Raw genomic sequence first — 14,677 nt, forward strand, 5'->3', positions numbered from 1 at the left:
AGGAAGGAAGGAAGGAAGGAAGGAAGGAAGGAAGGAAAGAAGGAAGGAGACAGTCCTTGTTCTCAAGGAGCTTACTTTCCAATAGAGGAAGACAAAACCCAAAGGAAATCTGAAAAGTGAGAAATGAGGAGAGTCAGCTTGCAGGAGGGACGGTTTGAAAATGGTGGCCAGAAAATGATGTGGATGCTTGATTCTAAGCAAGATAAGGCAAAAGCTTAGCTATCAGAAATTAAAGTGTTCCAGAATCAGGGTCCAGGATTTAGGAGGGATGGTCATGAAGGAAATAAGGATGCCTGCCAGAGTATAAGCAGCATGGTTTAGAAACAGTAGCCAGAAAAACAGTCTTTAAGCCAGCATTTTGAATTTTATGAAGGCTGATAGAAGATTATGAACAATATCTTGTCATGAAGCAATAAAAACTAAAAACCAATTTAGAGAGATCCATTTAAGGACAAAAGTGAAAGGACAAACAGAAGAAAAATGTAAAAGATCTGTGAAGTTTTTTTATAAACTGTTTTCACCATCGAGAAGAGTAGAGCCACCTTTACTAAGATTCCAGGGAAGAAATTCTGTATTAATCAATTTTTTTTGCTATTATCAATAGCATTTGAGAGGCAGCAAAACACAGTAGATGTTTCCCATGCCTGGAATGCACCCCCTTTTCATCTCTACTTCACAGAATGTCTCTTCTTTCAAGACTCAACCCAAGCACCATTTGGAGACTATTCTCATCTTTCCCAAAAACTATTATCCTTTCTTGGTGTTTGTAAGAAACTTGTATTGATTTTATATTTATTCTGTGTATCTATTTATTTTGTGTTTTTTTATACACATATATACATATATGCATATATATAATATATATATATGTTTTATACACATGCCATCCTCTCTTCCTCCAACAGAATGTAAGCTCCTTGAGGGCAGGAACTAGTTCATTTTTTTTGCCTTTACATCCCCAGGAACTTCAACAGTGTCCAGCATATAGTTGGTGCCTAATAAATGCTTGCTGATTATTGATGAATTGAGGGTAGGCCTTTGAATCAGGAAAACCTGGATTCACAGCCTGCCTCTGACACCTATTAATACCTGTGTGATCCTGGGCATGTTGCTTAACCTGTTTGTACCCCCAGGCAACTCTCTAAAGCTCTCTAAAGTTACAGCCCAGTTGCCAATCTGAATCAGTGAAAGCAGCTTCCATACTGAGTTACTCCAAACCAATGAAGTCGCAGGTCTGGACCCAAATCTCTTGTCTCCCAACCCCACCCTGATGAAATTTAAAAAAAGTTTTATTTTATTTTCATAAAGCATTCCTGGCTGGATCATAAGCCTTTATTCTTTCCTCTTTAGCCATGTACATGCAAAGTATAAGATGAAGTTAGTCTCCATAATCATAATTAAGGCCACCATTTTACCTTGATAACAGCTACTAGAACTTATAAGCATAGCACTTAGGAAGTATTAACCAATCACTACAAATATCACAAACTCTCAAGTTAGGCCGCCCTAAATTAGTTCAGGTCTCCTTGTTCCTGGCCAAAAATTATCCTCTCATTAATCAAGCAGTCAATTTAGTCAGCATTTATTTATTTATTTATTTTTAGGCAATTGGGGTTAAGTGACTTGCCCAGGGTCACACAGCTAGTAAGTGTCAAGTGTTTGGTCTGAGGCCACATTTGAACTCAGATCCTCCTGACTTCAGGACCAGGGCTCTATCCACTGCGCCACCTAGCTGCCCCCTAGTCAGCATTTATTAAGCAACTACTAAGTACCAAGCACTGCACTAGGTACTAGGAATACAAATACCAAAAAATGAAACATTCCCTGCTCTCAGGGAGCCTACATTCTATTTAAGGATACAATATGCATGCAGGTATGTATTCTGTATAAGTATATATGTATAGACATGTGTATAGTTATATACATATGTGTATATGTAATACATGTGTTATATAATAGGAATATTATATAATATACTATAATATAATAAATTATATAACCTACATATAGTATGGGGCAGCTAGGATGCCAGGTCTAGAATCAGGGAGACTCACCTTCCTGATTTCAAACTTCAGACACTTACTAGCTGTGTGACCCTGGGCAAATCACTTAACTCTGTTTGCCTTAGTTTCCTAATCTGTAAAATGAGCTGAAGAAAGAAATGGCAAACTACTCTAGTATCTTTGCCAAGAAAACCCCAAAATGGGGTCATGATCACTCAGACACGACTGAAAAAGGACCAAATAGAACATATATAATAAACATGATATTTTATTACATATACGTGGAATAAATATATTCTTAATAAATGATGATGCTACTAATAATAGCTAACATTTATATAGTGCCTTAGAGCAGCTATGTGGCACAATGGATAGAGGCCTGAGTCATGAAGACTCATCTTCCAGAGTTCAAATTTGGCCTCCGATATCTCCTAGCTGTGTGACCCTGGGCAAGTCGCTTAATTCTGTTTGCCTCATTTTCCTCATCTGGAGAAGGAAATGACAAACTACTACAGTATCTCTGCTAAGAAAACCCCAAATAGGGTCATTAAGAGTCAGATAGGACTGAAACAACTGAACAATAAAAAAAAGAGGCTAGAAAGACAGATTGGGTCCAGGCTGTGAAGAGCTTTAAAGACAAATAGAGGAATTTCTACTTTGTTCCAAAGATGGTAAGGAACCACTGAAGCTTATTAAGTAGGGTGGCGACATAGATGCCATTTTCTATCCATGTCTTGTCTACCAAAGTGCTGCCTTGGGAATCAGGTTCTAGAAAAAGTCGTTTGATTCTTCGCCAGGTAGAGAAGGATAAAACAACAAGGCCAGTTTTATAAGAATCAAACCCAGACTCAAAGGATACCCTGAGTAGAGCATTAATTCATTACCTTCTCAGGCCCACGTCCTAGAATCTTCTCCTTTATCACAACTGTAGATAAACCCTCCCTTTATTAACTCTTTTCTGGTCTCTTTTTACTTCCCAGATCTCAGTTTCCTAGAATGACTTCACTATGTGGGTTACTGAGTAAAGGGAGATTCACAAGTAATCAGAGCAACAATAGTAGCTAAGACTTCTAAGATACTTTGAAGTTTACAAAATGCTTTCCTCACACCTAGGGTAAATAGTACAAATATGACTGGCCCATTTCACCAATGTGTAAACTAAGGCTCAGAGGTTAAATGATTTGCTTGTGATCTCACAGCTAGTATTTTAGGCGGGATTTTAATCCAGATCTTTGGGCTCCAAGTCCTGAATGCTTAAGCATTAATTTATGAGGGTATTTCATTTGTAACTGGTTATTTGGTTGCTTATGAGTTTTTCACTCTGGAGAAATAGAGCGTCCTATCTATTCAACTCACTTGAAAAGAAGAGATCTACCACCTTAAAGATTAAAAAAAGACATATATTACTTTGCCAGGAGGCAACCCACTCATCATGAGATCAAACGATTTAGGAGTAGGAAAGGACCTTAGAAGTCATGCAATCCAGCTCCCTTACTTTACAGATGAGGAAATGGAAGCCATGGGAGCTCATGGGAGCTACCTGGGAAAGGTAAGATTGGGCTACAGACCCCAGGCCTCTTCCATCATACTCAGTACTCCTTCCACCAAACCAGGTCCAATGGGACCGCTCCATTTAGACTTACAACACAAGCCTCCCTGTGTTGTCTCTGTTAGAATGTGAGGTACTTGAGAACAAGGACTGTTTTGGGTTTCTATCTGCAATCCCAGTGCTTACTACTTACTTAGCACAGTATTTTGAACATAGTAGGCACTTAAATGCTTTTTATTCATTCATTCACTAATTTCCTCACACTGGACCTATGATAGTAAAGGGAATACATAGGTCTAGGAAGGATAATTCTCCTTTTCTCTTTTAACTGATTCAGGACTAAAAGGGAGTATTTTTAACCTAAAACATACAGTACCGTTGAAAAGCACCATGATTAGCACTAATGAATATTTGGTTATCAGGCTTGAGCCAGGAGGCTCATGAAATACATCCTGCAGTGTTTTTAATCCACTGTAAAACAGCTTACTATTTACTTTCAGCCCAAAGCATGAAATCTCCCTTTAATTTTCAGGGACTCCATACATGTCCTCCTTCCGTACAGTTAAAATACAGCATTGCAGATTTCTAATTTCCTTAATGGTGTCTTACCTTAAAAGGCTATACAAGCATTATTCCTCATGCCCTATTTTAAACTCTTCTATATGGGTTTAATTAACTATAGGACTCACCAAAAGAACCATAAGTAAACTTCCCTTAATTTGGCTATTTCTCATGCAAGAAATTATCTTTTCCTAACTATTATTAAACATATTATAGGAGCTATCATATAGTTGAAACCTTTCCCTTTTCACTAGGTTTCCTCACACATATGATACAGATGATATTATCTAACAAGGTATTAAGCAGACTATAACTCTCAGAGTCACCATAGTGCTGAAGAATCATTATCACACAAATTCCTTGATTTTTAAGCTATATCAAGGTTTTTCCATTTACTTTTATTTTTTTCCTCCTAAGAACTCGCAGCTTCTTGTATTTTTCATTATGACTACTATATTTCAAATAGCGTTAAAAGTTGGAACAAAAAGTAAGGTAAATAAGATAATTCAAAATCCAGGCCATAGCTGAATGCCTTTTAAACAATTACTCTGACAGATCTATCCATCTATGTATCAACACATATATCCACATAGACATTTATAAAGATACACACATATCTCTCTACCTACACATACATCCACATAGACATTTATATAGACACATGTCTATATTTATACACATCCATATATACATTTATACACATATCTATATCTATAAATATATGTATACATATACATACACATACATATGTGTATATACATACATCTCTATCCCTCAACACATATATCTACATGTACATTTATATACACACCTATATCTAGATCTATATCCAGATATACATATCTATATCTATATATGTGATGTGAACACCGTAAAGAGTGAAATTCCTTTTGGTTCTTTATAGATGTCTTAGAATGGCCAGGGAAAACACATCTGGATGTTTATTTTATGTAACAAATGTATCAAAGAATACAGCATGAAAACTTCAGTTTGGTCATAAGCATATTTGTAAGATTACCTAAAATATATTAAAAGGTAAGGTCTCTTTCCTTCTCACATCCCAAATAAGCATCTGACTTTACCATTAAATTACCATGCTGAATTGTCAACTTTCAATTATGCATATAAAAGAAGGGACCGCACATGCTACCTTAGAGGAGATTTGTGTCGCCGTATCCATTAGGTAACATGGATGGCTTCTGTAAAAGGACTAACAAAAACAGTGATAATCTAATTTAGCAACTATATAGTTTAAAATGCAGTTACTGAGACTTTGTTATTTTCGTATCAATTCCAAATAGTTTAAAATAAAAATAACAATAATTTGCATTACTCTTTTATTCTATGCTTTTCAGGAAATTTTATTTAATCCTTAAAGCTAGGATGGGTATTGTTATGCTAAGTTTACAAAGGTGAAAACTGAGTTCTAGGTCTTCGATTTAAATCCAGTTCGCCTATCTAATAAACCAATGCTTTTCCAGTAAACTATTTAGAGTTCTATTTTGAATGTATCCTGTGATTGTTTTTATAACAAATTTATCTTCCTGTATTTTGATTGGGTCAGCGGTAAAACTAGTTTGCATTTCAGTCTAGAAGTAATTAAAATTTTCCCAGTTAATCCACAAATTGGGCAGCCTACCTCATTATAATGAGGGCGTTGTTTCCTAGCCAGCCCTAATAAGAAAAAGCTTATAAGAATGCATACACTCTTCATTAACTCTGCAGGGAGCACTGCCCAAGTATACGGGTGCTTTGTCTGGTCTCTATTTAAGGAAAAGAGTTCAAGTTTGGTCGAGTATGCATAACTGAACTTTGAATCCTGTGAAGAAAGTTAGCATTGATGATGGATGTCCTAGAATGCTTGGGGAAAACACATCTGGATGCTTATTTTATATAACAAGATAGCAGGGTTTCGAAATGGAAAATAAAATACTCCAAAACGGGAGATCATTCCTAAGAAATGGGTGACTAGCTGCTGAAATAAACTAAAAAAAGACCACCAGCTGCTGGTTTTTATTAAGCAGTGAAGGAAACAGCACCAAATGATAAAAGCAAAACAGATTTTTAAAAAGTCATCCCAATTGAAAGGAAACTTCAAATATCTGTCGGTAAGTAATCCACCTAAAGGATATTGGGCAATCTCAGCAAGACCTATCATCATCATTACAAAAAAAAAAAAAAAAAAAAAAGCTAAGTATTATAGCTCATTAAGTCTTAGAAAAGGAAAATAACTTTTTTCCCCCAGTGAAGCTTGGTCTTTGAGTAAGAAATGGAGGTAACCTGCTGGTGGTGGTGCTTTTTGTTTTTGTTTTTTTCTCAGGTGCTGGAAGGAATGGAATGAGAGTGAATGGAAGAGAGTCCCTGTTGCCTAGCATCACCTGAAATCTCATTCATTTCCCTCCAACCCAGCACAGGCTGCCCTGCACCTCACGCTTCCAGCAACCTCTTTGGACCGCCACTTCATAGCTGGAGGCACAACCTCCCATTCTACTTGCCTCCAGGAGAGCAGAAACCCCCTTATGACCCTCCACCGCACACTTCCCCTTAACCCCAGCTCTCAAAATTAGGAAACTGCAGGTTCTTCCAGGTAGACGCGGGACCAGCTCAGCTGATTGCCACCCCTACTCAGAAGGAAGGTACTTCCTCCAGATCCTTCTTCCCCCCCACCTCTTCCTCCCTTCCCGAAAAGGATTCCTTCAGTCTTCATTCACATCAAAAAGATCCCATCAGTTCTCCCTCCAAAAAAGTCCCTCTTCGTCCTTCAACAAACCCCAAAGAAAGAACTCCCTATGCCGCTCCCCGCCCCATATTGGAGAAGGGACTCCCTCCGCTGCTGTTCTCACTCCCCGCCCCTCAGAGAAGGAATCCCTTCGACGCTCCCCGCAAGGACTCCTTTCCCTGCGAGGAGGGGGGAGCCATCTCTGAGAAGGGGCTCCCCTGGATCCTCCTCCCCACCTAAAACAAGCGATCCTCTCACAGTCCCCTTCCACCTCACAGGAAGGACTACCTGGCTCCCCTCGTCTCTTCAGAGAGACCTTTCTGACTCCCCCCGCCTCCTCAGAAAAGGAATCCCCTGTCTCCTCCCCCAAGATTAGGACTCCCCTCGCTGTCTCCCTCCACCCCAGAGGAGGGATCCCCGGGTTCCCCTGTCCCTTGAGAAGAAAGCCCCTCCGGCTGCGCCCCCTTCAGAAGAGGGGTCCCATCAGTAGGGACCCTCCACTCCGGGTGAGACGCTTAAAGCCTGAACTGCGGCGGGACCCTAGGCTGGCAGAGTCCCCGCACCAGTCCCGCGGCCCACGTGCGCGCTCCTGCCACCCTTCCCCCACCCCCCCCCCGCCCCAGCTGCCCTCCTGCCCTCTCTGTCTCTCTCTCTCTCTCTCACTCACCGGCCCGTGCGCGGCCCCCCTGCCGCCACCTCCGGCCCCGGCCCGGCCGCTAGTGGGGGTGTGGCTTTCGTGGAGGCGTGGCGCTGGTGGGCGTGGTCTGGAGGGAGCTCCCTTCCTTCTTCTTCCCCCTCCTCCCCCACCTCCCCTCGAGGGGGTCAGGGGCCGAGGCTGCAACCCGGCCTGAGCTCCTCCGGCTGCGGAGCGGGCCGGCGCGAGCGGCTAGCGGGCAGAGCCGGAGCCGCAGACGGGGGCGGGATGGGGGGAAGGACCGTGCTGCCCGAGCTGGAGCGGGAGCGGGAGCAGGAGCGCCAGGAATCCCAGGAATGAGGAGCTGCCGCCGCCTGCTCTGGGCCCCGCCCCGTTCCCGTCCCGTCCGGCCGCTGCTGCGGAGCAGGTGGGGACGGAGACCTGGAAGAGCGAGTCCTGGCGCTAGCGGAGAGCCGCACCGGGGGCCGAGGGCGGGGCCGGGCAGGTATGGAGGCGGGGCCTCCTCTTCCTCATCCCCCGAGCCGTACACGCTGTGTACGCCCTGGGAGCATACGCACCCAGCTTCTCCCCCGCCACGTGCGCACTCTGCATTGCACCTGCCCCCCCCCAAAACACTCCGTCGCGCGCGCGCCCACACAGACACACACATAATGAGTGAGCACATTCTATATACATGCATGCATGCAGACGTACATATATGTTAGCCCAGCCCCAACCCCCTTCAGAATAGGCAAATAGATACAAACACAGTGCTTGCGTGCAGTCCGGAATGAACTCGGCGTCGCAAGGACTTTTTCGGTAGAAATATATCCTACCCACAGAGCCTGACAAAAACCACAATGCCTGCCTGTCAACTCTAAGCGAACCGGTCATTCCCACGCTCGCTCCCAGCATTTACACCAGTTTCCACACTGGCCCAGTTTATACTTGTGCCTTGGCTCCCCGGCTGCATGGTGAGCGAAGGACTCTGCCTCTAGTCTCACTACCCCCATACCCTTCATGAAGTGCAAAATACTTGCCCAAGTACTCTGAAAGATAACTTTTCTAATCAGAGTTTAAGTACACATTCTGAACCCTGCATACCAGGCTCACGCTGGCACTGATGCGTGTCTACTTCCTTGCCACACGGATTAGGAACAGGGGAGCAGTACGAAGCATTCACGGAGCTTTGCCTCTGCCCATTACAGTATTTTACAGCTACCACTACTATACACACATACTCTTACGCACAAGTAAGTCACTCCCTTTCCCTCCCTCCCTTGCCTCAAGGAGGAAGTCAGAGTAAATCAAAACAGTGTGGAAGAGAGGGAGGGACGATTCGCTTGGAGCAGCTCTCACAAATGCTGGCTGGGTTTGGCAAACTTCTGGAGTCTACAGCCTTGTCTTTTCTGAAGAGTGCCGAGGCTGGGGTCTGGGGGCTCCAAAAAAGTGTAACAAAACACTCCTCATAAGGTTCAATTTGTTCTTATTACTAGAACCGAGAACATTCAGGAGATGACAAAGGGCTGTGGTTGTTTTTTCCTGTCATTCTCCCGAGGCGTTTGGGGATGGTGAGTTTGCAAAGCATTCAGCCTACAGTATACAGCCACTCTGCCCATTCCCCTTCCCCACCCCTCTCTCCTCCCCATAGTTCTTCCCCGACTGCCACAATTAAGGACACATTTTATAATGTAAGCAGCCATTAGTATAAAATAAATATTCAGAGATACTACCTCCTCTGTTCTCTCTTAATGCCTAAAACTTGCTTTTCCATTATCAGACCTCAGCAACTAGTAACAGATGCATGTATAAAGGCTTAATGGGAGAGCCAATGGGGTAAGGGGAGGGATAGTAGCAAGTTATCTTTTGTACAGTGCTTTACAGCTTCCAAAACACTTTTATATTTATGATCACATTGGACCCTAACAGTAAGCAGGGATGATTTTACAGATGAGAAGATGGAGGCTTCAAAGGAGGAAATAACCAAGGTCTCAGTCCTCCTGAGAGGGGCATTTGGACTAGACCCTAGAGCCCTCTAGCTCCCAGGCCAGTGCTCTTTCTACTATACCACACTGTCTCCACAGAATCAATGTATGGGATCCAAAAGACAGATCTGATCTTATGAATGGTTATATCTCATTTCATCATTTTTCATCTCAGTTGTATCCTTCCCAAGGGCATCTTTCTAATACCAGGATCTAAAGGAGCAAATGAACTAGAGTTTAAAATAAGTTCTATCCAAATGGCATATTCCAATCAATAACCTTGGAAGTCTTAGTAGTAGCAGAAGTAGTAGAAATGTCTCCCTTGAAAGAGTATTAGGGAAAGAGGATGTAAAGAGGCAGATAGCTTGAGAGAGAATCAGGGGTTTTAGCAGCCAAAAGAAAAGAGGGGGAAGGGTGTCTGGCCTGAAAGCTGACCAGATAACCTTCCCCCTCCTTCTTTTGGACTGTTGAAACCCGTAATTCTCTCCCAAGCTATCTGCTTCTTTCTCTCCCTTTTCCCTACCTATACTCCTTCGAGGGAGGCATTTCTCAGTCTGTTATTTCTACTACTACTACTACTACTACTACTACTACTACTACTACTAACTACTACTACTATGAGGACACCTAGGTTTACTGAGGGGAATAGTAATGCTTTCTGCCCTGCCTTTATCATAAATCCAATTCTGTTTTGGAGCATTTAAAAAGATAGGTGACAGCACCCTGGAACTGTCATTTGGCATCATCAGGAAAGGAAAAGGCAGTTATTTCATTATTTACGAAGATAATCCAAATTAAATACATGTCATTTGTATGGTGTTAACTGATTTGCATGTTAGTATAGTCCAGAGGCCCTCAGAGGGTTCACTGCCTCTTCAGATTCATGCCCGCTTAGAACCTGCTTGAATGTCTTCCCAACACAGAGCTGTATGGCAAGCATGTGACAAGCATTGGATCTTTTGTCTGTTAATTTCAGCACCTCCCTTTACATCTGTATGTCAGAGCCCTGGCCATTTAGTTGATTTTTTGTGATCCTAAATATGTCAAGGAATCTCTATGGAGTGAGCAATAATGTAAGCTTTTTGCCTTTTTGTTTTTTCTTTATAATTTCTTGTCCCAGTAGGTTCTGTGCTTTAGGTATTTAACTATTGTCTATCAGTTTCAGACTCCTTGGCCTTCCTCTGACCCCATTGTCCTTCAAGTGGTTCTCTCTCCTCAAGCTATGTACTAAAGGGCGGATAAATATAAACCAAAGTAGATTGCCAACCTGAAACATTCACCAAGCCCAACTCCTAGGAACTTTTTTTTTAAATCAAGAAAAACATTGACTTTTTATAATTCAGTTAAACAAACATTTAAGTGCCTATGACCTGCAAAACTTTATGCTAATGGTGATAAAAACCCTAAAACAAAAAACAGAAGTCAAATTCCTCAAGCAGCTTACAGTCAACACATGAATATCAATAAGTAATTAGTTTGGCAATCTGAGGAGGGAGAGAATTAGCACCTGGGAGAATCAGGAAAGGCTTGGGTAATAGCACCTGAATTGAGCCTTTGAAGGAAGCTAAGGATTCTAAGGAAGTTTGAGTGAAGAGGGAACTTTATTCGGTGCGTGGAGGCCTATAGGATGTCCTGGAAGTGGGAGAAAGAATGCCGAATTTAAGGTTGTGGTCAGCAGGCTATATTGATTCACATCATGGCCGTCTTCTCACGACCTGTCCTGCGTCCTTAAGGACACCCTTCCTCTCTGCTCACTTTCCAGTTACCACCTCCCAGCCCCTATTCCAGGAACTGTAATGAAATCAATACTCTAATTTCTTCTGGAATGGGTGCTTCAATCTTCTCCCAATGACTCCATTCACTAATTCATTGACTTTCCAAATAAAAATACCCCTTCCCTAGATTCAACTCCCTTGTATCTATTGTATATATTTGTAATGAAAGCTTCTTAAGGTCAGGGACTGTCTGACTTTTATATCTGTATGACTCATGTTAGGCACCTAACCAATGCTTTAAAAATGTTTCCTTTCATTCCATGTAGATTAATGAAAGAGTGGTAATAATAAAAGTAGGGGGGGGGAGTAGCTAGATTGGGGGTGGGACATTAAGTTCTCGATGAGGAGTTTTCATTTTATCCTAGAAAAAGTGGAGGCCTGGAGAAGCAAGATACTGGATTCAGGGAGACCAACTAGGAGGCTATTACTGTATGGGAAGACTCGGTCATTTCACAGCCTTCAGAGCTGGAAAAGACCTCTGAGGCCATCTACTTCAAGACTACTTTTTACAGGATCCCCAGTCAGTGGTCATTCAGCTCCTACTCAAAGAGCTGTGAAGGGGAACACACCAGCTTCCAAAGTGGCACGTTCCAATTGGCTCCACTTTAATGGTTAGGATTTTTTCCTTTATGTCAAGCCAAAATTTGCCTCTGGGTAACTTTCACTCATTGTCACTGAGTCAGACTACTATGTGCAGGCACTGTGCTAAGCCCCCCAAATCCCTCACAGTTCCTGCTCTCAAAGAGTTCACAGGGGCCAAGCAGAATGAGTCTTATTACTTGTCCTCATGACAGGCCTTTAAACACTTGAAGACACCCATAGTGTCTATCCCCCAAATCTTCCCATCTTCAGGCTAAATACTCCCACTTCCCTCAACCAGTTTTCATAAGGTATGTTCTTCTCTCACCAATGTTGTCACCTCTAGATTATTCTACTTTGTCCATATCTTGCCTAAAATATGGTCCCAGAATTGAGCACAGGGCTCCAGATCTACAGATGTGATCTAAGTTGGGCAGAAAATAGCAGAACTATTAGGTTCCTCTTTCTGAGGGTGGGTGCTGTGTCTTTTTAAATATGGCTGAAGAGATTAGCTTTTTTTTTTTTTGGCTATCATGTCACACCAATAACAAAAATATTTTTCTCCCCCTTCCATATTCCTACTGTTCCTCATCAAAAAGAAAAAAGAAAAAGAAAACCCTTGTAACAAATATGCGTAGTCAAGCAAGACAAATTCCCACATTGACCATGTCCAGAAATATGTCTCAATTTGAACCCTGAGTCCATCACTTTTCTGAAGAAAGTGAGCAGCATGTTTCTTCATCAGTCCTTGGTGATGGATGGTCATAGGGTTCATCAGAGTTCTTAATACTTTCAAAGTTGTTTGTCTTTTCGATATTGTTGTTATTGTGTAAATTGTTCTCCTAGTTCTCCTCACTTCACTCTGTATCAGTTCATTCAAGTCTTCCCAGGTTTCCCTGACTCTGTCACCATCATTTCTTATGGCACAATAGCATTCACTTGCATTTATATACCATAATTTGTTCAGTTATTCCCCAGTTGATGGGAAATCATTTGCAATCCTTTGCCAATACAAAAAGAACTACTGTGAATATTTTGTTACATAGAGGTCCTTTCCCTCTTTCTTTGATCTCATTGATATATACTATAGACTTATAGAGTGGGTCAAAGGGTCACAGTTTAGTATTTTTGGGAGTAGTTCCAAATTGCTTTCCCAAGTGGCTGAACCTAATTCATAGTTCCATGAACAGTGTGTTAATGCACCTGTTTTCCCACAGCCCCTCCAGCATTTGTCATTTTTTTGTCAACTGCCAATTTGATGGATGTATGTGGTAGAATCTCAGAGTTGCTTTAATTTTCATTCCTCTCATTTTTAATGATTTGGATCATTTTTTCATATGGCTATTGATAGCATAGATTTTTTCCTCTGAAACCTGCCTGTTCATATCCTTGGACCATTTGTCAGTTGGGGAATGGCTTTTACTCTTATAAACTTGAATTAGTTCCATATATTGCTTGGAAATGAGTCCTGTATCAGAGAAACTTGTAACAAAGATTTTTTCCACAGTTTGCCTGCTTGCCTTTTAATTTTAGCTGCATTAGTTTTGTTTGTGCAAAACCCTGTTTAACTTTATATAATCAAAATTGTCCATTTTATCTTCTGAAATCTTCTCTATCTTTGTTTCAGTCATGAACTCTTCCCCTATCCACAGATCTGAAAGGTACTTTTTTCTTCTTTGCTCCTCTGATTTCTTTATGATGTCATCCCTTATACCTTATCTTTTGCATAGGAACTATTGTCCTCAGAATTAGGAGTTCACCCTATACTTATGAAGTTAGTTTTCTTTAATCCAGGTATTGAATTTTACATTTCCATTCATTCTCCTCTAACTCCTATCGGAGAGGGATGTACCAGCTCAACCCACTGTTTCTCTATCTACTCCACTGAGCTCACAACTTGAACCTTGCCATCCCTTGGAATTGGAGAGGGTGAAGGGATCTCCTCTCCTCTTTTTGCTCTGCAAAGAGCACTGGAATCAGAGAATTGTATTCCCAGCTCTTCCAGTAACTCATTTCCTCTCTTTGTACCTTGGTTTCCTCATCATCAAAAGTGAGTCTGACTATATGATCTCTAAAGATCCAGAGAGCACTAAGAAGTCTATGATTACGACTTTTCTCACTTTTCTAAATATGAATTAGTGGAGGCAATATTTTCCCCCTCTGGTGACTACAGAACCTTCTTGCCGACCCAGGGGAAAGACTGGGCCAGTCTTGATTCTATTTAAAAACCTATGGAGGGAGGGGGGAGCAGATTTCAGAGGTCAAAGGAGCAAAGTATAGTAAAATAACAGGCCCACTTAAAATATGAAAATATGCACAGCATCTAGGGGCTTCACAACAAACACTATCAGCCTACAGAAACCTGGTGCTGTGGCTCCGCCCAGGCTGGGGATTTCATCTTCTATTGGGCAATATGGAGAGAGTCCAGGTAAATTGAGGAGGAAAAAGGGAGACTACTTTGAGTGGCAGTAACCTGAGCCTCACGTCCCTTGTTGAATTAGAGGATTATCAATTGTCATTGAAGGCATTGTTCCAAGGTTTGTGGATAGACTATTTGAAACCTATCAGAGGGTCAAATTGTTTGGTATTTTTCTGAATGTCAGTTGTTTTAATAGCATCATTCTGAGTGAATTCCCTTAAGTCAGGCCAGATTTATGATTTGAACAATTGCTCCAGACCTCAAATCCCATAGGGAAGTCTAATCACTGCTCCAAAGATGGCTTTGTCTTCACTTGACAAATTTTCCTTAAAACAAGACACAGCAAACTCAGCTTTGCCCTGCATTTTAATTCTCAGCCTAAGCTGCCTGTCCTGGAGGTGGACTTTGGTACAAATCATATCCAGCATAAATGAGCCTTCTTCTTCTTCTTCG

The 14,677-nt window shown here is 41.8% G+C and overlaps 1 protein-coding gene across 2 annotated transcripts in view; it reads right to left on the reverse strand.

Annotated features, from left to right (window-relative positions):
* Positions 1-8,655, reverse strand: part of VGLL4 (vestigial like family member 4) — a 186,869-nt gene extending 178,214 nt beyond the window's left edge. The window contains exon 1 of one of the 2 annotated variants that reach the window (XM_027863687.1): positions 8,571-8,655. The gene's annotated coding sequence lies outside the window, so the exon portion shown is untranslated. Of the gene's footprint in view, positions 1-7,499; positions 7,536-8,570 lie in introns of those variants that run through there. The other variant, XM_027863686.1, reaches the window with a different exon arrangement.
* Between the last annotated feature and the right edge of the window lie 6,022 nt (positions 8,656-14,677).

This window comes from Vombatus ursinus, unplaced genomic scaffold (genome assembly GCF_900497805.2).
Source record: "Vombatus ursinus unplaced genomic scaffold, bare-nosed wombat genome assembly UNPS02014773.1, whole genome shotgun sequence".
Taxonomy (NCBI): Eukaryota; Metazoa; Chordata; class Mammalia; order Diprotodontia; family Vombatidae; genus Vombatus; species Vombatus ursinus.